The sequence below is a fragment of the Podarcis cretensis genome, assembly GCF_951804945.1.
Source record: "Podarcis cretensis genome assembly, chromosome: 7".
NCBI classification, from domain to species: Eukaryota; Metazoa; Chordata; class Lepidosauria; order Squamata; family Lacertidae; genus Podarcis; species Podarcis cretensis.
The window spans coordinates 52779814-52807740 of record NC_137176.1 but is presented as its reverse complement, the minus strand read 5'-3'; the positions used below and the strand labels follow the sequence as shown (position 1 = coordinate 52807740).

General features: G+C 39.4%; 1 long non-coding RNA gene across 1 annotated transcript; it reads right to left on the bottom strand.

Moving 5' to 3' along the window:
* Window positions 1–635: 635 nt before the first annotated feature.
* Window positions 636–26127, bottom strand: LOC307220284. The gene is made up of 2 exons (XR_013840816.1): window positions 25846–26127; window positions 636–1623 (listed from the first exon to the last, which is right to left on the bottom strand). It is a non-coding gene; the product is annotated as an uncharacterized lncRNA (long non-coding RNA).
* Between the last annotated feature and the right edge of the window lie 1800 nt (window positions 26128–27927).

Genomic DNA, 27927 nt, shown 5'->3' with positions numbered 1-27927 from the left:
TGAGTAAAGGTAAAGGTAAAGGGACCCCTGACCATTAGGTCCAGTCACAGACGACTCTGGGGTTGTGGCGCTCATCTCGCTTTATTGGCCGAGGGAGCTGGTGTACAGCTTCTGGGTCATGTGGCCAGCATGACTAAGCTGTTTCTGACGAACCAGAGCAGCGCACGGAAACACCGTTTGCCTTCCCGCCAGAGCAGTACCTATTTATCTACTTGCACTTTGACGTGCTTTTGAACTGCTATGTTGGCAGGAGCAGGGACCAAACAACGGGAGTTCACCCCGTCGCAGGGATTCGAACCACCGACCTTCTGATCGGCAAGCCCTAGGCTCTGTGGTTTAACCCACAGCACCACCCGCGTCCCTTTAGTTGAATGAATAGCGGTCCCCAAAGGGCTGTCCACAGACCACAAATTTTCCACTGGGACCAAGGGACACATTATCGTACAGGACTCTAAATTAGATGGTACTAGGGGGTTGGATTGACTCTACATGGTGGCTACCTCAAATGAATTCATTATGTAAGTTGACACCTGCCTCTTTGTTCGTCAGCTGCAGAATAGATATTTAACAGTGCAAACTTTTGGTTGGTTGGTTGGTTGGTTGAGAGAGAGAGAGAGAGAGAGAGAGAGACCAAGTGATTTCTAGGCCTCATTTAATGTAGACAGGGATGTTTTTAATCATTACGTGTACATCTGAGTCTAGCTACCTTTCACTGCGACATAAAATGTTGTCCACAACAAAAACTATTCAGTCAGAATTCCCGAAGTGTGACAGTTCATTATTTTAAGCAGCAATAAGAAATGCATTCTTCTCCTGTCAATCCAGCAGGCACAGTTGGATGCATCTTATGCCAACTTAACTCAGGTTCCTCAGGTAACTGTTGACTGTGGCCACCTGGAATTAGATTACAGTGAATTTCTCTTTACATCTGAATTCCTGTTTAGAGTTTGATAGCTCGACCTTCCTGGTCAAAAACTAATTTTGAAGCAGATCCACTTTGAGAATCAAGTGAGGGGCAGAACCTCATTCTGTATCAGTTGCACAATGGTCAGCTGCAATTGTCATATATACTGCTCGTCCATGCATCTTTTGTCTCTAGGATTGGCAACTAAGGAAGGGTGAGTGGGATGACTGCACCCATCAGGATTTGGCTCAAGCAACATCAGCTCTCAAAGCTTGTTTTATTTACACAGACCATATTATTCATAGTGTTTCAATGCTTCTGTTTTGAGTGTACATTTGCACCATGTTAGGATGGCACAATTCCAGTCACAATTCAATTTACCAGTTTACGGCAGAAGTGTATTTGATTTCCCACCACCTTTGCTATTCCCACTATTTCTTCTTAGCAGCATACAATTTTATTAACTGCTTGATTTTCAGAAGCAAGATCTCGTGGATTTAAAATGAGAATTGCCCCCTCTAAATCAACTTGCTATCTCGCTTACATTTTCTCCTATAGATTATTTATTCTTGTTGGTTGTTCATTCATCTCTCGTTTCATGGAACATGGATTGTCCTATCTTGCCAGCAATTGTTCATTTGTGTCTGACAGCTTTGCTTTGACTTTGGTTCTTCTTAAGATCCCTGGGGCAGCTTGACCTAGAAATAGCCAAACGGCAGCTGAAATGAAAAGAGGTCAAGATTAGTAGTTTCCAGAGCGGTTGCAGAATAACATTAAGCATAATGGGTTTTAATTTATAGAGATCTGACTAATAAGTGACATGCAAATGTTCCCTTGAAGCTACTAGGCCTTTTATTAGTCCATTTCGATGCAGCCTACAAATATTACTTTATCGAGTTCAATGCCATGATTTCATCATCCACTGATGCCAGCGGTGGGAAACCTGTTGCCCTCTTGTCACTGCTGCACTGCAGTGCCCATTATCCCCATTAACTCCCATTAACTATCCATTATCACTTGTGTTGCATAAGAACTAGAGATGACTGCGTCTTCCAAAGATTGGCTTAAGATTTTTCCATCACCATCCAATCCCTCCTGGGTAGAAATCATGGAAACATGCCTGGAACCAACCTGACAAATCTTGGAAGGCTTGTGCACTGCTCTATCTCTGTTGCCTTCACACACACACCCAACCTCTTAACCCTAACCATCTCTTCCCTTCTCTTGGTGTGGTTGCAGCAGCAGCAGGAGCAACAGAGGCTGTGTACACACCATGCCTTTAAAACATATTCAAAGCATATCCCTTTCCCCTCAAAAGAGTCCTGGGAACTCTAGTTTACCCTTCACAAAGCTACAGTTCTGATCATTCTTAACAAACTGCAGTTCCCTGGATTACTTGAGGAGAGGGAATGTGCTCTGAACATGTTTTACAGGTGTGACACTTACACAACCAAAAAGGGCAGAGGGGGAGGGGGTTCTCCAACCTCTTCCCTCCCATCACACAACCCAAGTGACAGAATAGGAAGAGCCCCTGCAAGGATTTCACCTTCCATAGTGCTCTGGGCCATGTCCTGCTATTAGTGTGGGAAAACGGTGTAACAGAGTGGTGGGATGTGGAGTGGATTCTTATGAACTCCAACTCCAAAGCAGACTCACCTGATCTGCACCAGCCAGATCAGAACAAGAGTCCACTTTGGAAACTGCAGTCCATCAGATTCCATTATACATTATAACTACACCTCCGGTAGTACACATACTGACTTTTAAAAAAGGAGGAAATGTAAAGAAAAATGGCATGTGTTGACTTAAAACCACTTTTACCAATTATTTCCAGTACCAAACAAGAAGTTAAATTTGTTTGTATGTTGTAGAGGCAGTAAGCGAGGAAGGATTGCAGCTGAATAAAGCATTTGTTTGGAAGGCAGGGTTCAGCTTTTGTTCATCAGAAATTCAAATAGAAGAGTAAATTATTCATATTATGACTAGAATACATATCTGCTCACACAGAGAACAACAATGTCAATAATTATTTTTTATTACTCCATCTGTCTTATAGCTATACAGTTCCCCTCCATACTTTCTTCTACCTCTCAGAGGGAGGGGGGAAACACAGAATGAAAAATCTGATATATGCAGGACAGTTTGCACACCTATATATTTGCATGTAAGTGTGCAGTGGTGAGCAAATCTGTCAACTTTGCTTTCTCTAACTTTTTCATTTTTCTGCCCTTAAGTTCAGTTATCCAGATTTCCTATCAGTTTGCATTATTATTTTTTATGTCCTCATCATCAGCATTTTAGGCAAACTTCACATGTACACAGTGCAGTTTTGCCTAATATACATATTTTTGCAAAGCCACTTCCTCTAATACAATTTTTAGTAATGTTCTCACTTTTATGCACACTTTACCTTATTATTTGCATTTTTGTACACATTACTTGGTTGGAGAATTGTGTTGCAAAATTCAAAGAAATGCAAATTTCAAAATGTGGCTGTGTTCAGAAATGGCAAATTAGGTATGTGCCCTTAGATGTGCATACAAATTTAATTTCTACGTCATCCATGTGTAGGAGTGAGCATTTCTCAGTCAGAAGACTCTTTTGTTTGTATAACCTGCATGTGCAAGACAGAGGAATGAGCCCTGGGATAGCTCCTGCAGCAGTTTGTACTCTACATTATTCAGACCCCTTTCTCACTGACCTCACACAGAGCTCATAAAACTTCCAGGCTGCTACCACAGATGCAGTAATCTGAATTGTTTCTCTTTAATATACATGTGTTTAAATTTCTAGAGTTAAAAGTATGCTTCACTCCTTTCAGCTAATTAGACCCTATATTAGGCCTGGCACTCAAACTTTGAGATGCAAAGTACCCTTTTAAGCATTGCATCCCATCAAATAGCTGTAATATATTGGAAATGGACTAGTAAGTAATATGTTAACGCCAACATTTAATAAAAAAAAAGTTTAGGCAATATATTGTAATGATTTTTTTTCTTTTTTAAAGAATACATTTTAAAGCATCCCTGTTCTTTTGATTTAGTACCAGTTTGAGGATTCCATTGCTTTTTCTTCAGCCAAAGTATAATCACATTTGAATTATAGCCTTCTAGGGGACCAATGGTTGTGGAAATGTGAAGGTATTGCTTTACTGTGTTTCCACTAATGGTGGCCTTGTGTGGTGATTTAACACAGTCTAATAAATCTTTCTCAGACTACAATGACCCAAGGCTAATTTTGACAGCAACATTAAGTCAGATAATTTTATCAGAGCCTTGAGCAGTTCTGTTAGTTTACTTTTTCTAATGTCTTGTATTATGTTAGTTCCTCGTGTGTGGGAGCTGTGGCCCACTAGAGATGTTGTTGGACAACTCCTCCCATCATCCTTGACATCCCCTCATCTCTAACCATGCTGGGTGTAGCTGATGAGTCCAACAATTTTTGGAGGGTCACAAGGACCTGGTCTCTGTTTAGCATGTCTGGAACAAAAGGAGAAAATTTATGAATTGTGGAACTCTCTCCCCAGGGAGTTGCATCCATCTCCCACATGGATGATTTAGACGGAAACTGAAGACAAATCTGTTCATCCAGGCTTTTGAGGCATGAATGTCAACAGAAATTTCAGTATATAATATTGTTTTTGTGTATATATGTGTGTGTGTGTATTTATAAATGTATTTTTAGATACTTTTATTGTATGGATTGTTTTTCCTGTGTTGTTCATCATCCTAGACTCCCATGGGAAAGGCAGTATGGAAACTAATAATAATAATAATATAATGGTCATGATACTGATGATGTTGGTGGTGGTGGTGATGACAGGGGCCAATAAGTAGGCATTCCTACCAATAGTGCAGAGTAAAATGGAAAATAAAACAAATAAACCCCAGAATTTTAGCTGTAAAAATATTTTTTTTTTTTTATAAATATTTATTAAGATTTTTTAGATACAAAATGCAAAAATAATAAACAATATAGCATGGATCATAACACATTTTTCAGAACTTCTTTGGACTCCCTCACGTCTCCCACTCCCACTTACATCATTATAAATTTTTTCCAGCAATTTATCATCTTATTTATATTCTTAAATCTTGTTCAGTTAATTTAATCTAATCTCCAAAAATTTTATGTTTCCCTCAATCTCACTTATCGTCAAGTTCAAATCTAATTCGATGGTAGGCAGTCATTTATGATCTAGCATCCTTCTTAGCATTCAACCAAATTACAATACTTTTGTAAATAAATCTTGAATTTCTTCCAGTCTTCTTCAACCCTCTCTTCTCCCAGGTCTCGAATTCTGCCAGTCATCTCGGCCAGTTGCATATAGTCCATCAGCTGCATCTGCCACTCTTCCAGTGTGGGTAGATCTTGAGTTTTCCAGCTCTTAGCGATGAGTATCCTTGCTGCCGTTGTTGCATACATAAAAAATGTTCGGTCCTTCTTTAACACCTTCTGGCCGACAATGCCCAGAAGGAAGGCCTCTGGTTTCTTAGTAAAGGTATACTTAAATACCTTTTTCAACTCATTATATATCATTTCCCAGAAGGCCTTCACTCTAGGGCAGGTCCACCAGAGGTGAAAGAGTGTTCCTTCGTGTTCTTTACATTTCCAACATTTATTATCAGACAAATGGTATATTTTGGCAAGTTTAACTGGGGTCATGTACCATCTATATATCATTTTCATTACATTTTCCTTCAAAGCATTACATGCAGTGAAGTTCAGCCCAGTGGTCCACAACCTTTCCCAGTCCTCAAACATAATATTATGCCCAATATCTTGAGCCCACTTTATCATAACCGATTTAACCATTTCGTCTTGTGTATTCCATTTCAGCAGCAAGTTATACATTCTTGATAATACCTTAGTTTTTGGTTCTAACAATTCTGTTTCCAACTTCGATTTCTCCACCTGGAACCCTACCTTTTTGTCATTTTTAAAAACTTCTTTAATCTGAGCGTAATGTAACCAGTCTCGCACTTTGTCCTTCATTTTCTCCAAACTCTGCAATTTCCAATTGTCTCCGTCTTTTTCTAATATTTCCCAATATTTTGGCCATTTGGCCTCCATATTGGGTCTCTTTCGGGCCTTAGCTTCCAGAGGTGAAAGCCACCTCGGAGTTTTGTTTTCCAGTAAGTCTTTGTATTTTGTCCAGACATTAAAAACTGCTTTCCTGACAATATGGTTCTTAAAGACCTTATTGATCTTAACCTTATCGTACCATAGATATGCATGCCAACCAAAAGCATTGTTAAACCCTTCCAAATCCAATACGTCAGTGTCTTCGAGAAGTAGCCAGTCTTTTAGCCAGCAGAAGGCTGCGGCTTCATAGTACAACTTTAGGTCCGGCAGGGCAAAGCCCCCTCTTTCTTTCGCATCAGTTAGTATCTTAAACTTAATTCTGGGCTTTTTGCCCTGCCAGACAAATTTAGATATATCTCTCTGCCACTTCCGGAAGCACTCTGTTTTGTCCACAATCTGCAATGTTTGAAACAAAAACAACATTCTTGGCAATACATTCATCTTAACAGCAGCAATTCGGCCTAACAAAGAAAGCTTCAATTTTGTCCAACTATCCAGATCTCTCTTAATTTCAAACCAACATTTTTCATAGTTATCCTTAAATAGACTCAGATTTTTTGCTGTTATGTTTACCCCTAGGTACTTTACTTTTTTGACCACAGTTAGTTCTGTTTCTCTCTGAAACTGTTCCGACTCTACATCTGTCAGATTTTTCCCCAACACCTTAGTTTTCTGTTTATTTAGTTTAAATCCCGCCACCCGACCAAAATCTTGAATCAGTTGTAATACTCTTTTTGTACTAGATTCTGGCTCCTGCAGGGTCAGAACTAGGTCATCTGCAAAAGCTTTAAGTTTATATTGTTTCACTCCGACCTGAATCCCTTCCACCAACCGGTCCCCTCTAATCATATTCAAGAGCACCTCCAGAACTGATATAAATAACAAAGGGGAAATCGGGCAGCCTTGTCGTGTTCCTTTTTCAATTTTAAACTCTTCCGTGACCACATTGTTTACTATCAATTTAGCCTTTTGTTCTGAATATATTGCATCAATCCCATTCTCAAAACCCCGACCCACTCCCATTTCTTTTAAATTTCCCTTCATAAATTTCCAAGAGATATTATCAAAGGCCTTCTCCGCATCTATAAAGATTAGCACTGCTTTTGTATTTATATCAGTTTGCAAAAGTTCCAAAATGTCAATAATGTTCCTTGTATTAGCAAACATGTGTCTACCTGGGAGAAAGCCTGCCTGGTCCTTATGAATTACTTCGTTTAAAACTTTTTTAAGTCTACTTGCCAAAACGTCTGCAAATATTTTGTAATCCACATTTAAAAGGGAGATGGGACGGTAGTTCTTAAGTTGTGTCTTTTCAGCTTCCGATTTTGGTATCAATGTGATGAAAGCTTCCTTCCACGACTCCGGCGCCCTCCTCCCCTCCATAATTTCATTGCTAACCTCCATCAATGGTTGTATCAAATGGTCTTTTAGTATCTTATAGTACTTGGAGGTTAGCCCATCTGGTCCTGGAGATTTGCCCAGTTTCATGTTTTGAATGGCTTGTTCAATTTCTTGGCATGTTATTTTACTATTCAGGAGAGATCTATTTTCTTGTGACAACTTTTTAAGTCCATTTTTCTCTAAAAATTGTTTGATCTCGACCTCATTCTGCGGCCCTTGGGTGTATAATTTTTTGAAGTATTTCCAAAAACACTTTCTAATCTCCATGGGGTTCTGAATATTTCTTCCTTCAATTTCCAAATTTGTAACTGTATTCAATTTTTGTCTCTTCTTCAACTGCCAAGCTAGCAGTTTCCCACATTTGTTTGCCGATTCAAAGGTTTTTTGTTTCATTAATTTAATCTTCCACTCTATTTCCTGATTTATCAGTTTAGAATACTGTGCTTGATAGAGTTTGATTTCTCTCAAGATCGGCAGGGACTTCGGGTTTGATCTTAGCTTCTTCTCTAATTCTTTTATTTTCTCCAAAATCTTATCTTTTCTGTCATTTTGTGTCCTCTTCCTTGCAGCATTCTGTTGTATCAAGAACCCCCTCATCACAGCTTTACTTGCATCCCAAATAATTCTTTTTTCCACCGTAGTGTTCATATTTATCTCAAAGTAGTCCTTCAATGCTTTCTGGGCCTTCTTAATAATCTCCTGATCTCTGAACAAATTGTCATTCATCTTCCATCTAAAGGAGCCAGTTGGTAATAGTGTCATATCCATTTTCATTGCATTATGGTCGGAGCAGGTTTTTGGGCAGATTTCCACCTTTCTGACCTTCGGTGCCAGACCTCTAGTTATCCATATTTGGTCGATTCTTGTCCAAGTCAGCTGAGCTTCAGAGAAGAATGTTCCTTCTTTTCCCAAGGGGTTCTTCGTTCTCCAAATATCAATCCAATCCATATTGTCAGCAAGTTCAAAAAAGGTCTTTGGTAGTCTGCCATCTTTTGTAACATTCTGGCTTTGTGACTTATCCATGTTAGTTGATACGACCCCGTTCATGTCTCCCATCATGATGATGTTGTCATAATCCAGATATTCCAGCATAGTCTCATGCAACTTCTTGAAAAATTCCGACTTCCCTTCATTTGGTGCATAAATTCCTAATATCAAAATCTTTTCTCCTTGATGTTGTATTTCGATTGCCAAAATTCTTCCATGTTCATCTTTAAATAAGAATTTAGGTGACAGGCTCTCTTTTGCATATATCACCACGCCTCTCTTCTTTACTTTGTCTGAAGATATAAATTCCTGACCAAGTCTTTTGTTTATTAGTACTTTCCTGTGGAGCCTAGTCACATGTGTTTCTTGTAAGCAAATAATGTCCAAGTGCTCCTTTTTCAATATATGAAAAATTTTCCTTCTTTTTTCCGGAATGTTACAGCCATTTATATTCCAACTCAAAAGTTGCAGAGACATCCTGGATAAGTCTGGTTATTTTTCTAGGGGTAGTACCTTGTTCGCTGGGTCTTCAGAATCCGAGGGTGCAGGCACCTCTGGTACTACAGGCCCCGAGGGTAGTTCCAGTCCTTTTTGGAGGTCCTCTCCGTGCGCAGTCAGAAATTTGTCTCTATCTTCCGGTGATCTAATTTTAATCTTCTTCCCTCTAAAAGTAAAAGATAATCCTTGAGGAAAATCCCACCTGAAGATAATTGTATTACTCCTTAACAATCTTGTTAGTTCCAAATAGTCAGATCTAAGGTCCAACAGTTGTTTAGGAATATCCTTGTAAATTTCGATTCTTTTGTCCAAAATATCCAGTGACTTTCCGTAATGTAAACCCAAAATCTTGTCCCTTTCCTCCTTTGATCTCAGTATTATTAAACAATCTCTGGGCTTCTCTCTCTTTATAAGTCTTCCAAGTCTAAAGGCTGATATGATTTTAAAGTCTTTTTCCTCTAAGTTCCAAAACTTGGAAAATTCTTTAGTCAAGAACTCAGCTAAGTTGCCTTCTTCCACCTCTGGTACCGACCTTATCCTTAAATTGGTCTGTCTATTCTGTAGTTCTATCATAGAAAGATAAGTCTGATGTTCACCTACTTGTTTACTGAGTGGTCTTACCTCTTTCTCTAAATTTCCCAATCTTTGGCTGGTATCTTCAGCCAATTTCCGATTTTCACCTGCAGTCTCCTTCAGTTCTCCAATTGCTTGCACATTCTGTGCAACTTGTCCAGTTAGTCTATTTAAACATTCAGTATTTTGATCAATTTTAGCTGTTTGCTGATCAGCTTTTTTATCCAAAGATTCCACTTTTTTATTCAAAGATTCCAATTTTTCAAGAATTTTCTCTAAAGTAGAACTAATTTCTCCTGAGGCCATCTCTTCCGATTGAAATTCCTCAGTTTCTGCCCGTGGCAGAAAAGCAGCTTCTTTCTCAGAAGTCTGAGTAGGCAGAGTAAGCACAGTAGGCACGGATGATCTGCGTGCCTGGGAGACTGCGGTTAGAGTTGTTTGTCTGGTTCTCGGTCCCTTTTTTCTTGCGCCACTCATTCCAGAGTTATCTAAAATTCAAGCTGAGTTGTTCCCATGAGAAAGCAGCGGCCCAGATGGTAGTAGTCGAACAGGAGGTCGGGAAAAGGAAAGTAAAACAATGTCACTGCTATTAATCCCAAATCCTCTAGGGGGAGCTTAAAATGTCTTTAGGAAAGAAGACAATTCCAATAAAAATAATATAGTCCCATTTAATATCCGGGAACCTTCTATAAGGTAACTTTTAGCAGAGTTAGCATTTAAAAAGTCACAGTATTTCAGACAGTGCTTGCTGGTATTCCAAAAGATGCTTCAAAGTAGCCAGTTCAGACTCCCTCAGATTGTTTCAAAGTTTAAGTTCAAAAGTATCCAGCCCTGCAAGCTGGCTGCTCAATTACTCAGGCAGTTCCAGCACCTGGGTTTCTTGTTTAAATTGTAATCCAAATAGAAGAAAGGTATCACAGTCCACATAAGAGTCATGTAATCAATTACTTAAAGTCCTTATTCTGCTTAAAAATAATTTCCACGGGTGTCCAGATCAGTTAGATTAAAAGTTCACTCTTTGCCTCCACTCCTCCGGCTCTTTGCTTAGTGATTCAATGACAGCGGAAGACGGACTTCCTATTTTTCGTCACTCCGCTTTCAGCCAAATTAAGTACTTTAAGTACTTTAAGTCCCGAAACTTTTAAAGTCCATTTACTCACGGGTTGTTGTTTTCCGAATCTGTAGTTTAGGAAGAAAGGACAGCGCTCACCGGCAGCAGCAACGCGGCTTCACTCCGCCGATTGCGGAACGATCCACAGCGCCGCAACCCCCTCCGCGATCCGGAGCCCCTTACGGGGCTCCTTCAACGTTTTGGGGGCTGCTCCTGGCGCCCGCCGGACCCCAAGACCACAGGCTTCTGCTGCCTGTGGTTTTCCTGAATGGGTCCCCGCTTCGCCGCAGCGGGAGACCCTTTTTCGGCGGAGCTTCCCTTCCCCAGCTAGGAAAGGGCAGCCATTGCCGTTCGCGCCGCCTCCGGAATTTTAGCTGTAAAAATAAAAAGGGAGTCAAATAATCAGCTCTGAATGAAATTTCACTTTGTCACTCATGTGTTTAATCCATAACTCATTTGTTTGAACAAGGTACCTGGAAGAACATGTACAGGTCATTAAAAGGTTACAGGAAAGATGGAAGGAAGAGAGCAGTCAAACTGACAGATTGAAAATATACTGGTTGTCCAAACTGTATTAAAAGACACATTTTTTAGCAGTGTTTCCATGAAATCCTCCAGCAGTCTTAGTCTACATCATCACACACAGAAGCCTTCAATCACAGTGATAATGGCAAGCAAAGGCAATGAGTCTGTAAAAGCAAGTGAACATACATATTGCCTGGACTCTGGTAGTTTTTTTCGTCTGTGAGTTTCCTTTGCTGTTTCTTGTGTGCAAAAGCAAATCAGTTTCTTTCCTCCTGCTTACAATAACTAGTACCAAAGTCTCATCAGCTGCTCAGTTTCTTATGACACCATACTGATGTTTAAGACTGACAGCCATCTGCTCACCTGGTCACGCCTGCTGTGCCATTTTGTAGTTCTGTTTAGTTTTAAATAGCAATGAGGCTGCGGCAGAGCAGCTTTGAAACTTACCCTTGGGGAAAAGTTGGCAGGAGCTGAACAGCTTCTGGTTCACAATGAATCACCCCAAAGAGTCAAGGGCAAGGAAGAATGAGTCAATGAAAATGCAGGGAGACCTGACAGAAACATAGAACCATAGAATTGTAGAAGCTGGAAGGGATCATGAACACCATCTATTCCAATCCCCCACAATGCAGGAATCTTTTGCGCAGTGTGGAACTTGAACCCATGGCCCTGAGATTAAGAGTCTTATGGATTAAAGTGCGAGACTGGTTACATTACGCTCAGATTAAAGAAGTTTTTAAAAATGACAAAAAGGTAGGGTTCCAGGTGGAGAAATCGAAGTTGGAAACAGAATTGTTAGAACCAAAAAATAAGGTACTATCAAGAATGTATAACTTGCTGTTGAAATGGAATACACAAGACGAAATGGTTAAATCGGTTATGATAAAGTGGGCTCAGGATATTGGGCATAATATCTTGTTTGAGGATTGGGAAAGGTTGTGGACCACAGGGCTGAACTTCACTGCATGCAATGCTTTGAAGGAAAATGTAATGAAAATGATATATAGATGGTACATGACCCCAGTTAAACTTGCCAAAATATACCATTTGTCTGATAATAAATGTTGGAAATGTAAAGAACATGAAGGAACATTCTTTCACCTCTGGTGGACTTGCCCTAGAGTGAAGGCCTTCTGGGAAATGATATATAATGAGTTGAAAAAGGTATTTAAGTATACCTTCACTAAGAAACCAGAGGCCTTCCTTCTGGGCATTGTCGGCCAGAAGGTGTTAAAGAAGGACCGAACATTTTTTATGTATGCAACAACGGCAGCAAGGATACTCATCGCTAAGAGCTGGAAAACTCAAGATCTACCCACACTGGAAGAGTGGCAGATGCAGCTGATGGACTATATATTTTTTTTCCTTTTTTTTCTCTTTTTTCTTTTTTTTTTTTAAATTAATTTTTATTCGTTTTTCAGACAAATAATAAAAACACAACAAAACAAACAAAAGAAAAACAAAAAACAAACAAGGCACACAAAACAATTAAACCCATGTAGCTTCAAATTCATCATTTCATATTTTTTTTAAATTAATTTTTATTCGTTTTTCAGACAAATAATAAAAACGCAACAAAACGAACAAAAGAAAAACAAAAAACAGACAAGGCACACAAAACAATTAAACCCATGTAACTTCAAATTCATCATTTCATACCCTTCTTTCTTTTGACTTCCCCATACCTCCCCATCCCTGCATCCTTGTTTAATGATTCTTTAGCAACCCTTAAGTCCATTGTCTTAATTCCCTTTCATAAAGTTTCCTTTAGTTTTTTAGTTACTGCTGCAATTCTTTACCTCTTACCCCCTGACATCTTAACATTCCTCAATTTTACAATTGTTTTTAAGATATATTTTAAATTTCTTCCAGTCCTCTTCCACTGTCTCTTTCCCCTGGTCACGGATTCTGCCCGTCATCTCGGCCAGTCCCATAAAGTCCATCACCTTTGTTTGCCATTCTTCCAGAGTAGGTAGTTCTTGCATCTTCCAATACTTTGCCAGTAGAATTCTTGCTGCTGTAGTGGCATACATAAAGAAAATCCTATCCTTCTTTAACACCAATTGGCCAACCATGCCCAAGAGAAAAGCCTCTGGTTTCTTGGGAAAAGTCCACTTAAGGACCTTCTTAATTTCATTATAGATCATTTCCCAGAAAGCTTTAACCTTTGGGCAGGTCCACCAAAGGTGGTAAAAAGTGCCTTCAGTCTCATTACATTTCCAACACTTATTGTTAGGCAAGTGGTAAATTTTTGCAAGCTTGACTGGGGTCATGTACCACCGATAGATCATTTTCATAATATTTTCTTTTAAAGCATTACATGCAGTAAATTTAATACCGGTGGTCCATAACTGTTCCCAGTCAGCAAACATAATATCATGACCAATATCTTGTGCCCATTTAATCATTGCTGATTTCACCGTTTCATCCTGTGTATTCCATTTCAACAGCAAGTTATACATTTTTGATAAATTCTTAGTATTGGATTCCAACAATTCTGTTTCTAATTTTGACCTCTCTTTCTGGAATCCTATTTTCCTGTCCTGTTTGAATGTCTCATTTATCTGATGATAGTGCAACCAATCTCGAACCTTGGGCTTTAGTTTCTCATAACTCTGAAGTTTAACCCTTTCACCATCATATTCTAGAATTTCATAATATTTTGGCCATTTAGAGTCCATATTGAGCTTTTTTACTTCCCTAGCTTCCATTGGTGACACCCACCTAGGGGTTTTATTTTCCAACAAATCTTTGTATCTAATCCAAACATTATACAATGCTTTCCTTACAATATGGTTTTTAAAGCCTTTATACACCTTTGCCTTGTCGTACCATAAATATGCATGCCAACCAAAGCTATTGTCATACCCTTCCAGATCCAAAATGTCTGTGTTCTCAAGAAGTAGCCAGTGTTTCAACCAGCAAAAAGCTGCCGATTCATAATAGAGTCTTAAGTCTGGCAGGGCAAACCCCCCTCTATACTTTGCATCAGTTAAAATCTTAAATTTAATTCTGGGCTTTTTGCCCTGCCAGACAAATTTTGATATGTCTTTCTGCCACTTCTTGAAACAGTCCATCTTGTCCAAAATCTGCAACGTCTGGAATAAAAACAGCATTCTAGGCAATACATTCATCTTAATAGTAGCAATTCGGCCTAACAAGGAAAGTTTCAACCTTGACCATATTTCCAGATCCTTCTTTACTTCTGACCAACTTTTTTCATAATTATCCTTAAATAAGTTCACATTCTTGGACGTTAAATTTATCCCCAGGTATTTTACCCTTTTTGTTATTTCCAAGCCTGTTTCATTCTGAAAACTCTCTCTTTCTTCCATTGTTAAATTTTTCTCCAACACTTTCGTTTTTTGTTTGTTCAATTTAAAACCTGCTACTCGACCAAATATTTCAATTAATTCTAATACTCTTTTAGTGCTAGTGTCTGGCTGTTGCAAGGTCAATACTAGGTCATCTGCAAATGCTCTTAGTTTGTAATGTCTAACTCCGACCTGAACTCCTTTAACCAACTGGTCCTTTCTAATCATATTTAACAAAACCTCCAGGACTGATATAAAAAGCAGAGGGGATATTGGGCATCCCTGCCGTGTACCTTTTTCTATGGATATTTCTTCTGTTACCACATTGTTTACAATTAACTTAGCTTTTTGTTTGGAATATATTGCACCTATACCGTTTTCAAAACCTTGGCCTACCCCCATCCCTTGGAGATTCTTTTTCATAAAAGTCCAACAGATATTGTCAAAGGCTTTCTCCGCGTCCACAAAAATCAAAACTGCCTTCCTGTTAATGTCAACGTCTAACAACTCCAAAATGTCTATAATGTTCCTCACATTGTCTGACATATGTCTCCCTGGGAGAAAGCCTGTTTGGTCCTTATGAATCTCCTCTATCAGCACTCTTTTCAATCTTTTTGCCAAAATGTCTGCAAAAATTTTGTAATCCACATTAAGTAAAGATATAGGGCTGTAGTTTCTGACCTGGTTCTTCTCAGTCTCTGTTTTCGGTATAAGTGAGATGAAAGCCTCTTTCCACGATTCAGGTGCCTTTTTCCCCATCAGAATTTCATTGCAAACTTCCTTCAGTGGTTGTATCAACCATTCTTTCAGCATTTTGTAATATTTAGCCGTCAGGCCATCTGGTCCTGGTGATTTTCCCAATTTCATATTTTGAATGGCACCCTCTATTTCTTGTTCTGTTATTTCCTCATTTAAGATCCTTTTACTTTGTTCTGGAATTTTTGGTAAACCGTATTTTCTGATGAATATTTCTATTTCTTGTTCGTTAATTGGCCCTTGTGCATACAATTTCTTGAAAAAACTTTGAAAACAATTATTTATCTCATTAGGTTTGCAACTGGCCGAGATGACTGGTAGAATTCGAGACCTGGGAGAAGAGAGGGTTGAAGAAGACTGGAAGAAATTCAAGATTTATTTACAAAAGTATTGTAATTTGGCAGAAGGCTAAGAAGGATGCTAGATCATAAATAACTGCCTACCAATGAATTAGATTTGAATTTGACGATAAGTGAGATTGAGGAAAATATAAAATTTTTTGGAGAATTATTAGATTAAATTAATTGAACGAGATTTAAGAATGTAAACAAGATGATAAATTGCTGGAAAAATGTCATAATGATGTAAATGGGAGTGGGAGACGTGAGGGAGTCCAAAGAAGTTTTGAAAAATGTGTCATGATTCATGTTATATTGTTTATCATTTTTGCATTTTCTATTTAAAAAATTTCAATAAATATTTATATAAAAAAAATAAGAGTCTTATGGACTTCCGGGTTAGCGCGAAAGGCTAATGGCGGATTCCCTCCGAGCTCCGGAAGGAATCGGCTCCATGGATGACGGGTCCTGCCGCGCCGGCGACGCGAGGACCCTCAAAAACCACAGGCGCGGAAGCCTGTGGACTTGGTGCCTTGGTGGGCACCATTTGCGCCCCCCAACTCGCGAAGAAGCCTTTTTAAAGGCTTTGGAGCGGGGGACGGAGAGCGGCGTGGTGCTGAGAGTAGATCGCTACTTCCACGGAGCGAAGCCGCATGCCATGGCCAAAGAGCGCTGACTTTCTTCCTGAAATTTGGACTGTAAAGAAGTAACCCGTGAGTAAAACGGAAATTAGAACGAAAAATTCTCTCTTTCTTTTAAAATTTGGAACGACCGGGGGAGGTGTCAAAAGGAAGTCCGCCCCCCCAGCATTGTAGTTAATTTAAAGCAAGAACTGTATAATTAAGGTCGAGAGACTATTTCTTCTATCTTCGTGATTGAAAGTTATTAATTTCACAATTTGGACATATAAGTATTGTACCAGAAGAATTGCAACCCCCCGGGACCCGGGAGTGAACCGTGAGGGAATTGGCTGGAGACATAAGGAATTTGACAGCTGTCAAACGAGCTGTCAAAGTCAGAAATATCTGTTTTTTCCTATCTTTGCTGAGGTTTTTTTTTTTTTTTTTTGCTACATTTGACTTTAAATTGTTGTAAACAAGAAGAAAGAACAAAGTAACTTGATTGTTGGAGAAAGAATACTAAGTAACCAGAATCCCTCTAGAGGGGTTCGGTGACATTACAATGGCTGCAGATGGAAAAGTACTGGCTGAGCTAGAGAGAATATTTCTTTCCGTGGGAAAGTTACAGGAACAGAGCAAAGCTTTGGCTTCAGAAGTAAAGACCTTGAGTTTCAATGTAAACAAACTTGTTGACTGTACCACGGATCTAACTAAAGAAAATCTTGCAGCTGAACAAGAAGAGAAAGATGTTGTTCCAGAGGGGCGAGAAGGAGGAGCTGAAATTTTTTTGGAGAAAAAGAACAACCAGAAACCTCTAAAAATGGATTACAAGGAAAATAAGATTTGGATGGTTAAAATTCGGTTTGAAGTGGAGAAGGAAGATGCTAGAGATCTCCCTACTTGGAGATTGGAAGATTTATGGGTTACAAACTTGCACAAGGTGAAAGATGGAGTCATTAGTCCATTTGGGACATTTGGATTTAAAAGAAATGTGGAATATGATTTGGGTTTCATCTTTGAATATGGAGGCCTGGTTGGAAGAAATATTGATCCTTTTGGGAATGAGCTTCTTTGTGACATGGTGTTCAACATAAAAGACTATCAACAAAACCGGCAGAGAGGGCCTGAGAGAGACTTAAGAGCCTCCGATGTGAGGGATCCAGGATGAGATTGGATTGATGGGCAGTTTGTGGGATCAAACCCGGGAGGGGGGGGATTTTGGAATTTAAAGAGTGTAAAATTATAAATTGTTTTTTCTTTTTCTTTTTTATTGCTATTTGGTTTGTAAATAACATAAAAACAATATAAAAATTGGGAATCTTGTGGAAAGGAACTGGGGTCGACCTTAGAAAAGGGGGTAAGAAGGTGTAAGTATGTAAGCCAAATTTATGAATTTATAAGTTAAGTATATATAAGTTAAGTATATAAGTCAATTTAGTAAGAACTTGCTAAACTAACTATGGAAATAGGGATACAAGAAGGGGTGGGATGGGGAAGTCAGGAAAAGAGGTTAAGAAATAAGGGCTTGGAAATTATATATGTTTTGTTTTTATATGTGTATTTTATGTTTTGTTGATGTGTATTGTGAGTGTTTATAAAAACTGTGTAAAACCCAATAAAAATTTATTAAAAAAAAAAGAGATTAAGAGTCTTATGTTCTCCCAACTGAGGTATCTAACTCTTGACAGAAGAAAATACATGGATCAGATACCTCTCAAGAGAGATGTTGTGTATAGGTGTTTATCTTCTAATGACAGAAGTATCTGAGACAAGATAGGTGAGATTCAGTGCCTGGTTTTGAAGGAAAGCATGGAAAGAACCAGTGGGTCAGTGGCTTCCTTGTCCTGTTCAGTGCTGCTTCTCTTGGGTGCTGCTTGAGGCAGCTGCCTTACCCCGTGTGACTGGTTATCTCTAGATACAAACTATAGAAAAGGTAGGGAAGGGCATGTTGGCAATGATAGCACTCTCAAAATCCCAAAAGGGGCAGGCCCTCCACAGAATTGTGGTAGGTGGTGATGCCAGAACCTCGAAATAATTTAGTATTGAGGACACGCTATCAGTGAACAACTCATAAACAGTGGGGGTGAGTAAATGGGTATTTATTATCAGATTTGATCTTAAGCGGGGATGCAGGATATAAGAAGAGGCATAACTTGGCTATTAGAGTTAATCAAACTTAGCTGCAGCAAAGAGGGATTTGGCAAAATGCTGGAAGAACAAAGAAGTTAAAGCTCAATGCACTGATGATGCTTTGATAAAAATCGCTGACAAAGTATTATCTATACCAGGCTAAACACAAATTACTTTGGGGACCCGATTTCAAAATGGCTATTTGAATATAAAGCAGAACAAAAATGATCAGACTTCAAAGGAAGCTGAGAAAACAGAGCTAATCCATTTGACCAGCAGAAGAAGGAAAATGTAATGAAAATGCTTTGAAGGAAAATGTAATGAAAATGATATATAGATGGTACATGACCCCAGTTAAACTTGCCAAAATATACCATTTGTCTGATAATAAATGTTGGAAATGTAAAGAACATGAAGGAACATTCTTTCACCTCTGGTGGACTTGCCCTAGAGTGAAGGCCTTCTGGGAAATGATATATAATGAGTTGAAAAAGGTATTTAAGTATACCTTCACTAAGAAACCAGAGGCCTTCCTTCTGGGCATTGTCGGCCAGAAGGTGTTAAAGAAGGACCGAACATTTTTTATGTATGCAACAACGGCAGCAAGGATACTCATCGCTAAGAGCTGGAAAACTCAAGATCTACCCACACTGGAAGAGTGGCAGATGCAGCTGATGGACTATATATTTTTTTTCCTTTTTTTTCTCTTTTTTCTTTTTTTTTTTTAAATTAATTTTTATTCGTTTTTCAGACAAATAATAAAAACACAACAAAACAAACAAAAGAAAAACAAAAAACAAACAAGGCACACAAAACAATTAAACCCATGTAGCTTCAAATTCATCATTTCATATTTTTTTTAAATTAATTTTTATTCGTTTTTCAGACAAATAATAAAAACGCAACAAAACGAACAAAAGAAAAACAAAAAACAGACAAGGCACACAAAACAATTAAACCCATGTAACTTCAAATTCATCATTTCATACCCTTCTTTCTTTTGACTTCCCCATACCTCCCCATCCCTGCATCCTTGTTTAATGATTCTTTAGCAACCCTTAAGTCCATTGTCTTAATTCCCTTTCATAAAGTTTCCTTTAGTTTTTTAGTTACTGCTGCAATTCTTTACCTCTTACCCCCTGACATCTTAACATTCCTCAATTTTACAATTGTTTTTAAGATATATTTTAAATTTCTTCCAGTCCTCTTCCACTGTCTCTTTCCCCTGGTCACGGATTCTGCCCGTCATCTCGGCCAGTCCCATAAAGTCCATCACCTTTGTTTGCCATTCTTCCAGAGTAGGTAGTTCTTGCATCTTCCAATACTTTGCCAGTAGAATTCTTGCTGCTGTAGTGGCATACATAAAGAAAATCCTATCCTTCTTTAACACCAATTGGCCAACCATGCCCAAGAGAAAAGCCTCTGGTTTCTTGGGAAAAGTCCACTTAAGGACCTTCTTAATTTCATTATAGATCATTTCCCAGAAAGCTTTAACCTTTGGGCAGGTCCACCAAAGGTGGTAAAAAGTGCCTTCAGTCTCATTACATTTCCAACACTTATTGTTAGGCAAGTGGTAAATTTTTGCAAGCTTGACTGGGGTCATGTACCACCGATAGATCATTTTCATAATATTTTCTTTTAAAGCATTACATGCAGTAAATTTAATACCGGTGGTCCATAACTGTTCCCAGTCAGCAAACATAATATCATGACCAATATCTTGTGCCCATTTAATCATTGCTGATTTCACCGTTTCATCCTGTGTATTCCATTTCAACAGCAAGTTATACATTTTTGATAAATTCTTAGTATTGGATTCCAACAATTCTGTTTCTAATTTTGACCTCTCTTTCTGGAATCCTATTTTCCTGTCCTGTTTGAATGTCTCATTTATCTGATGATAGTGCAACCAATCTCGAACCTTGGGCTTTAGTTTCTCATAACTCTGAAGTTTAACCCTTTCACCATCATATTCTAGAATTTCATAATATTTTGGCCATTTAGAGTCCATATTGAGCTTTTTTACTTCCCTAGCTTCCATTGGTGACACCCACCTAGGGGTTTTATTTTCCAACAAATCTTTGTATCTAATCCAAACATTATACAATGCTTTCCTTACAATATGGTTTTTAAAGCCTTTATACACCTTTGCCTTGTCGTACCATAAATATGCATGCCAACCAAAGCTATTGTCATACCCTTCCAGATCCAAAATGTCTGTGTTCTCAAGAAGTAGCCAGTGTTTCAACCAGCAAAAAGCTGCCGATTCATAATAGAGTCTTAAGTCTGGCAGGGCAAACCCCCCTCTATACTTTGCATCAGTTAAAATCTTAAATTTAATTCTGGGCTTTTTGCCCTGCCAGACAAATTTTGATATGTCTTTCTGCCACTTCTTGAAACAGTCCATCTTGTCCAAAATCTGCAACGTCTGGAATAAAAACAGCATTCTAGGCAATACATTCATCTTAATAGTAGCAATTCGGCCTAACAAGGAAAGTTTCAACCTTGACCATATTTCCAGATCCTTCTTTACTTCTGACCAACTTTTTTCATAATTATCCTTAAATAAGTTCACATTCTTGGACGTTAAATTTATCCCCAGGTATTTTACCCTTTTTGTTATTTCCAAGCCTGTTTCATTCTGAAAACTCTCTCTTTCTTCCATTGTTAAATTTTTCTCCAACACTTTCGTTTTTTGTTTGTTCAATTTAAAACCTGCTACTCGACCAAATATTTCAATTAATTCTAATACTCTTTTAGTGCTAGTGTCTGGCTGTTGCAAGGTCAATACTAGGTCATCTGCAAATGCTCTTAGTTTGTAATGTCTAACTCCGACCTGAACTCCTTTAACCAACTGGTCCTTTCTAATCATATTTAACAAAACCTCCAGGACTGATATAAAAAGCAGAGGGGATATTGGGCATCCCTGCCGTGTACCTTTTTCTATGGATATTTCTTCTGTTACCACATTGTTTACAATTAACTTAGCTTTTTGTTTGGAATATATTGCACCTATACCGTTTTCAAAACCTTGGCCTACCCCCATCCCTTGGAGATTCTTTTTCATAAAAGTCCAACAGATATTGTCAAAGGCTTTCTCCGCGTCCACAAAAATCAAAACTGCCTTCCTGTTAATGTCAACGTCTAACAACTCCAAAATGTCTATAATGTTCCTCACATTGTCTGACATATGTCTCCCTGGGAGAAAGCCTGTTTGGTCCTTATGAATCTCCTCTATCAGCACTCTTTTCAATCTTTTTGCCAAAATGTCTGCAAAAATTTTGTAATCCACATTAAGTAAAGATATAGGGCTGTAGTTTCTGACCTGGTTCTTCTCAGTCTCTGTTTTCGGTATAAGTGAGATGAAAGCCTCTTTCCACGATTCAGGTGCCTTTTTCCCCATCAGAATTTCATTGCAAACTTCCTTCAGTGGTTGTATCAACCATTCTTTCAGCATTTTGTAATATTTAGCCGTCAGGCCATCTGGTCCTGGTGATTTTCCCAATTTCATATTTTGAATGGCACCCTCTATTTCTTGTTCTGTTATTTCCTCATTTAAGATCCTTTTACTTTGTTCTGGAATTTTTGGTAAACCGTATTTTCTGATGAATATTTCTATTTCTTGTTCGTTAATTGGCCCTTGTGCATACAATTTCTTGAAAAAACTTTGAAAACAATTATTTATCTCATTAGGTTTGCAACTGGCCGAGATGACTGGTAGAATTCGAGACCTGGGAGAAGAGAGGGTTGAAGAAGACTGGAAGAAATTCAAGATTTATTTACAAAAGTATTGTAATTTGGCAGAAGGCTAAGAAGGATGCTAGATCATAAATAACTGCCTACCAATGAATTAGATTTGAATTTGACGATAAGTGAGATTGAGGAAAATATAAAATTTTTTGGAGAATTATTAGATTAAATTAATTGAACGAGATTTAAGAATGTAAACAAGATGATAAATTGCTGGAAAAATGTCATAATGATGTAAATGGGAGTGGGAGACGTGAGGGAGTCCAAAGAAGTTTTGAAAAATGTGTCATGATTCATGTTATATTGTTTATCATTTTTGCATTTTCTATTTAAAAAATTTCAATAAATATTTATATAAAAAAAATAAGAGTCTTATGGACTTCCGGGTTAGCGCGAAAGGCTAATGGCGGATTCCCTCCGAGCTCCGGAAGGAATCGGCTCCATGGATGACGGGTCCTGCCGCGCCGGCGACGCGAGGACCCTCAAAAACCACAGGCGCGGAAGCCTGTGGACTTGGTGCCTTGGTGGGCACCATTTGCGCCCCCCAACTCGCGAAGAAGCCTTTTTAAAGGCTTTGGAGCGGGGGACGGAGAGCGGCGTGGTGCTGAGAGTAGATCGCTACTTCCACGGAGCGAAGCCGCATGCCATGGCCAAAGAGCGCTGACTTTCTTCCTGAAATTTGGACTGTAAAGAAGTAACCCGTGAGTAAAACGGAAATTAGAACGAAAAATTCTCTCTTTCTTTTAAAATTTGGAACGACCGGGGGAGGTGTCAAAAGGAAGTCCGCCCCCCCAGCATTGTAGTTAATTTAAAGCAAGAACTGTATAATTAAGGTCGAGAGACTATTTCTTCTATCTTCGTGATTGAAAGTTATTAATTTCACAATTTGGACATATAAGTATTGTACCAGAAGAATTGCAACCCCCCGGGACCCGGGAGTGAACCGTGAGGGAATTGGCTGGAGACATAAGGAATTTGACAGCTGTCAAACGAGCTGTCAAAGTCGGAAATATCTGTTTTTTCCTATCTTTGCTGAGGTTTTTTTTTTTTTTTGCTACATTTGACTTTAAATTGTTGTAAACAAGAAGAAAGAACAAAGTAACTTGATTGTTGGAGAAAGAATACTAAGTAACCAGAATCCCTCTAGAGGGGTTCGGTGACATTACAATGGCTGCAGATGGAAAAGTACTGGCTGAGCTAGAGAGAATATTTCTTTCCGTGGGAAAGTTACAGGAACAGAGCAAAGCTTTGGCTTCAGAAGTAAAGACCTTGAGTTTCAATGTAAACAAACTTGTTGACTGTACCACGGATCTAACTAAAGAAAATCTTGCAGCTGAACAAGAAGAGAAAGATGTTGTTCCAGAGGGGCGAGAAGGAGGAGCTGAAATTTTTTTGGAGAAAAAGAACAACCAGAAACCTCTAAAAATGGATTACAAGGAAAATAAGATTTGGATGGTTAAAATTCGGTTTGAAGTGGAGAAGGAAGATGCTAGAGATCTCCCTACTTGGAGATTGGAAGATTTATGGGTTACAAACTTGCACAAGGTGAAAGATGGAGTCATTAGTCCATTTGGGACATTTGGATTTAAAAGAAATGTGGAATATGATTTGGGTTTCATCTTTGAATATGGAGGCCTGGTTGGAAGAAATATTGATCCTTTTGGGAATGAGCTTCTTTGTGACATGGTGTTCAACATAAAAGACTATCAACAAAACCGGCAGAGAGGGCCTGAGAGAGACTTAAGAGCCTCCGATGTGAGGGATCCAGGATGAGATTGGATTGATGGGCAGTTTGTGGGATCAAACCCGGGAGGGGGGGGATTTTGGAATTTAAAGAGTGTAAAATTATAAATTGTTTTTTCTTTTTCTTTTTTATTGCTATTTGGTTTGTAAATAACATAAAAACAATATAAAAATTGGGAATCTTGTGGAAAGGAACTGGGGTCGACCTTAGAAAAGGGGGTAAGAAGGTGTAAGTATGTAAGCCAAATTTATGAATTTATAAGTTAAGTATATATAAGTTAAGTATATAAGTCAATTTAGTAAGAACTTGCTAAACTAACTATGGAAATAGGGATACAAGAAGGGGTGGGATGGGGAAGTCAGGAAAAGAGGTTAAGAAATAAGGGCTTGGAAATTATATATGTTTTGTTTTTATATGTGTATTTTATGTTTTGTTGATGTGTATTGTGAGTGTTTATAAAAACTGTGTAAAACCCAATAAAAATTTATTAAAAAAAAAAGAGATTAAGAGTCTTATGTTCTCCCAACTGAGGTATCTAACTCTTGACAGAAGAAAATACATGGATCAGATACCTCTCAAGAGAGATGTTGTGTATAGGTGTTTATCTTCTAATGACAGAAGTATCTGAGACAAGATAGGTGAGATTCAGTGCCTGGTTTTGAAGGAAAGCATGGAAAGAACCAGTGGGTCAGTGGCTTCCTTGTCCTGTTCAGTGCTGCTTCTCTTGGGTGCTGCTTGAGGCAGCTGCCTTACCCCGTGTGACTGGTTATCTCTAGATACAAACTATAGAAAAGGTAGGGAAGGGCATGTTGGCAATGATAGCACTCTCAAAATCCCAAAAGGGGCAGGCCCTCCACAGAATTGTGGTAGGTGGTGATGCCAGAACCTCGAAATAATTTAGTATTGAGGACACGCTATCAGTGAACAACTCATAAACAGTGGGGGTGAGTAAATGGGTATTTATTATCAGATTTGATCTTAAGCGGGGATGCAGGATATAAGAAGAGGCATAACTTGGCTATTAGAGTTAATCAAACTTAGCTGCAGCAAAGAGGGATTTGGCAAAATGCTGGAAGAACAAAGAAGTTAAAGCTCAATGCACTGATGATGCTTTGATAAAAATCGCTGACAAAGTATTATCTATACCAGGCTAAACACAAATTACTTTGGGGACCCGATTTCAAAATGGCTATTTGAATATAAAGCAGAACAAAAATGATCAGACTTCAAAGGAAGCTGAGAAAACAGAGCTAATCCATTTGACCAGCAGAAGAGGCTTTTAATTCAATTTGCACCCTTTAGCTTCAGCTAGTCTCCAGTCACTCACTTCCACCCCTCTCCTGGTTCTCCCGAAGTGACTGTGCCACTAAAAATGGATGACGAGCCTACTTCCACCACTGGCTCAGTACAGTGACATAAACGTATAGTGAAAACGCTTCATCTTGCAATAGTACTGCTGACTTGAAGCCGTATGAACTGTGATATTTCATCTATCAAACTCTTTATCTTCTCCTGATTTTGAGGTTCACCAACATGGTATGGAAGCATGCAATCATAGGAATATGGGAGCCTGCCTTATACTGAGTCAGACCATCTAGATCAGTAGCACTGTTCGAAACTGGGAAAGAAAAGCAATGAGCTACATAGCGCCTGGAACCTGGGTCGTGGGGTGCTGAAACACAATTTCTAGTTGCATTTGTGCCACGGTGCCTGGCAGATCCCCCAGCTCATGCAGCACCAAAATAGGCACGTCTAAGGATGCTCCTGGCAGCTGCGGGGGACAGAGGGATGCTTGAGGCTGCAAATGCAGAGCTGCTCATTCTACTGCTCCAACTTCTTAAACAGCTTCCCCACCCAGCCATGTAGAAGGAGGGGAGGAGGAGGAGGAAGTGGAGGCAGGAACACTCCTGCTGCTGCCTCGTGGAGTGAGAGTATTGTTTGGGTTCACAGGGTTGTTTGGAGCTACAAGCAGCTCCGCATTTGCAGCGCCAATGGGGCTCTGGGAGTCTGAGCAACAGCTCCAAACGGCACCTTGGCAGCATCCACAGTGGCTTGGGGTCTGGTGGGGGGGGGGTTGCAGCCTCACAGCTCATCCAGCCCCCACCCCACCCTCTCCTTACAGACCAGGCAGGCAGGAAGCAGCCCGATCTGCAAAGCCAGCTGAGACGCGGCTGTCTATGAGGTCCTGCTTCAGCAATTGCCTTCACGTTGGCGGGGAGGAATTTCTCCTGCTATGCCCCCAGTGCCAACCGTGGCAATTTGAATGGAAATCTTCAGTGCAGGGTGCTGCGACAAGAGTTCAGAAAAATCCTCGCAATAATAACATTCTCTATCTCAGAATGCACCCATTACTATTGGAGTTCCGAACACTGCTCAGTAGTAACTTTAGCAACTGTCAGAAGTGTCTCTCCAGGATTCTCAGGCAAGGTTCTTTCCCATTCTGAATTACCACACTTTCTGACCTCCTGAACTTCATGTACAGACCAATCATAGAGGTGCCAACCTCCTGCTGGAGGTTACATGCAAATCAGGCCACAGAGGCCGTTCCAAACACAAATCCTGGTCCTCAGATAGACTGGAATGTCTCCTTACGATGTTGTCAGGTGAGAAGCTTAGCTCTTACCCTAGGTGGAACCAGCATGCAACTTCATTGTGAGTTTGGAAGGTGGGATAGCAGGACAGTCACATCAACCACTACTACTGTACAACTTCTGAAGCAGTGATGGGGCTGCCAAAGGAGTTCAGCATCTTCAACACCTTTATTCTGTATTCCAAAACAGTTACACATTTAGAAAATTGGAGCTATGCTGAAAAGCCAATCAGAGATAACATTCAAAACATCCACACTGGTCAATATGTTTATTTGGGCAACCAAAACATCACAAAATCAAGGCTGAGTAAAGAAGCAGGCAGGACAAATAATGCAAGCTGCTTTCCATGTCTGGCACTAGGAGGCAATGTCCAAAAGGAATGTCTGGGCAGTGATTCTTAGAGCCATTACTAAGTAGAACATTGTGCCTATCAAAGTTCATGTTGCTGTCTTGTCTTCATAGTGTAAGGTTTCCTATTTGACTAAAATAAGAGCTCAGTGAATTATGCTTTTATCTCCTATTCTTAGGAGACATTAAAATCTTGGAATACTTCCCTCTCTTCACTTAGACTCCATCCTACACTTCCCAGGAGATGGAAACTTCTGTCTACAATATATTATCACAGAGAAGTATAAAGGATTGTCATACATTGATATGTGCTTGAACTTATAATGGATTGTGGGTTTTAGCCCATTACTATAACATGGTTATATTGATTTAAGCCACTGTGGTATGACTGGAATTAATGCAATTAGCAGGCAAAATTCCCCCTACTTCTCATCCGTGGGTTTGTGGATCAACTGCTTGTATTCTACCTGGACTTGACTAAGGGCAGTGACTTAACTGTCAATCTAGCCAATTCATCTTCCCAGGGAATTCTGGGAACTGTAACTCTGGGAGTGAATAGGGGGAAGGTGTCTCCTAACAACTCTCAGCACCCTGAACAAAAAACAGGTCACAGCAGGTGCCCTGAAAGTTCTTAAGGTGGGTGCTAGGTCACCTCAGTATTGAGCGATATCAGTGTGTGCACCACATCAGCACACCATACGATGTAGCACATGATGTCAGCACTACATGTGATGTTGGCCCCCTCAATAGTGGGGGCAAACAGGAACCTTTAAATGTATGATGTGGATGTGGCCTCATCTCCTACTTCATCACAGTTAATAAGGGCCTTGTAGAGAAATGGTACTCAGTTAATGAGATAGCTGAGCGTTGCAAGTTAGACAAAAAAATTATTGTGTGACAGACAATTACAAAGCTTGGCACCATCTCTACATTTGATCCAGTGCTCACAACTACCCAGAAGAACAAGGGATGAGATCAAGCACATGACAACTGCTTCTCCTTTCCTTCTGCTTGTCATTGCTTGTTCACTCTCACCCTCTCAGCTAGAAGTACAAGGCAGATTAGTTGGCGCTAACAGGGGAAAGATCAGAAGGGCCAGGGGGTCTTTTGTTACACACATTTATATGTAATGTATAGTCAGGCTTTGAGTAGCTTTATTATAACCACAAGAGTACTTACTGGCACCAGCAGTAACTAGAGGCTAAGCTTTCCATGACCATATCTGTATGCCATTCTGTTTTTCCATTAGGAG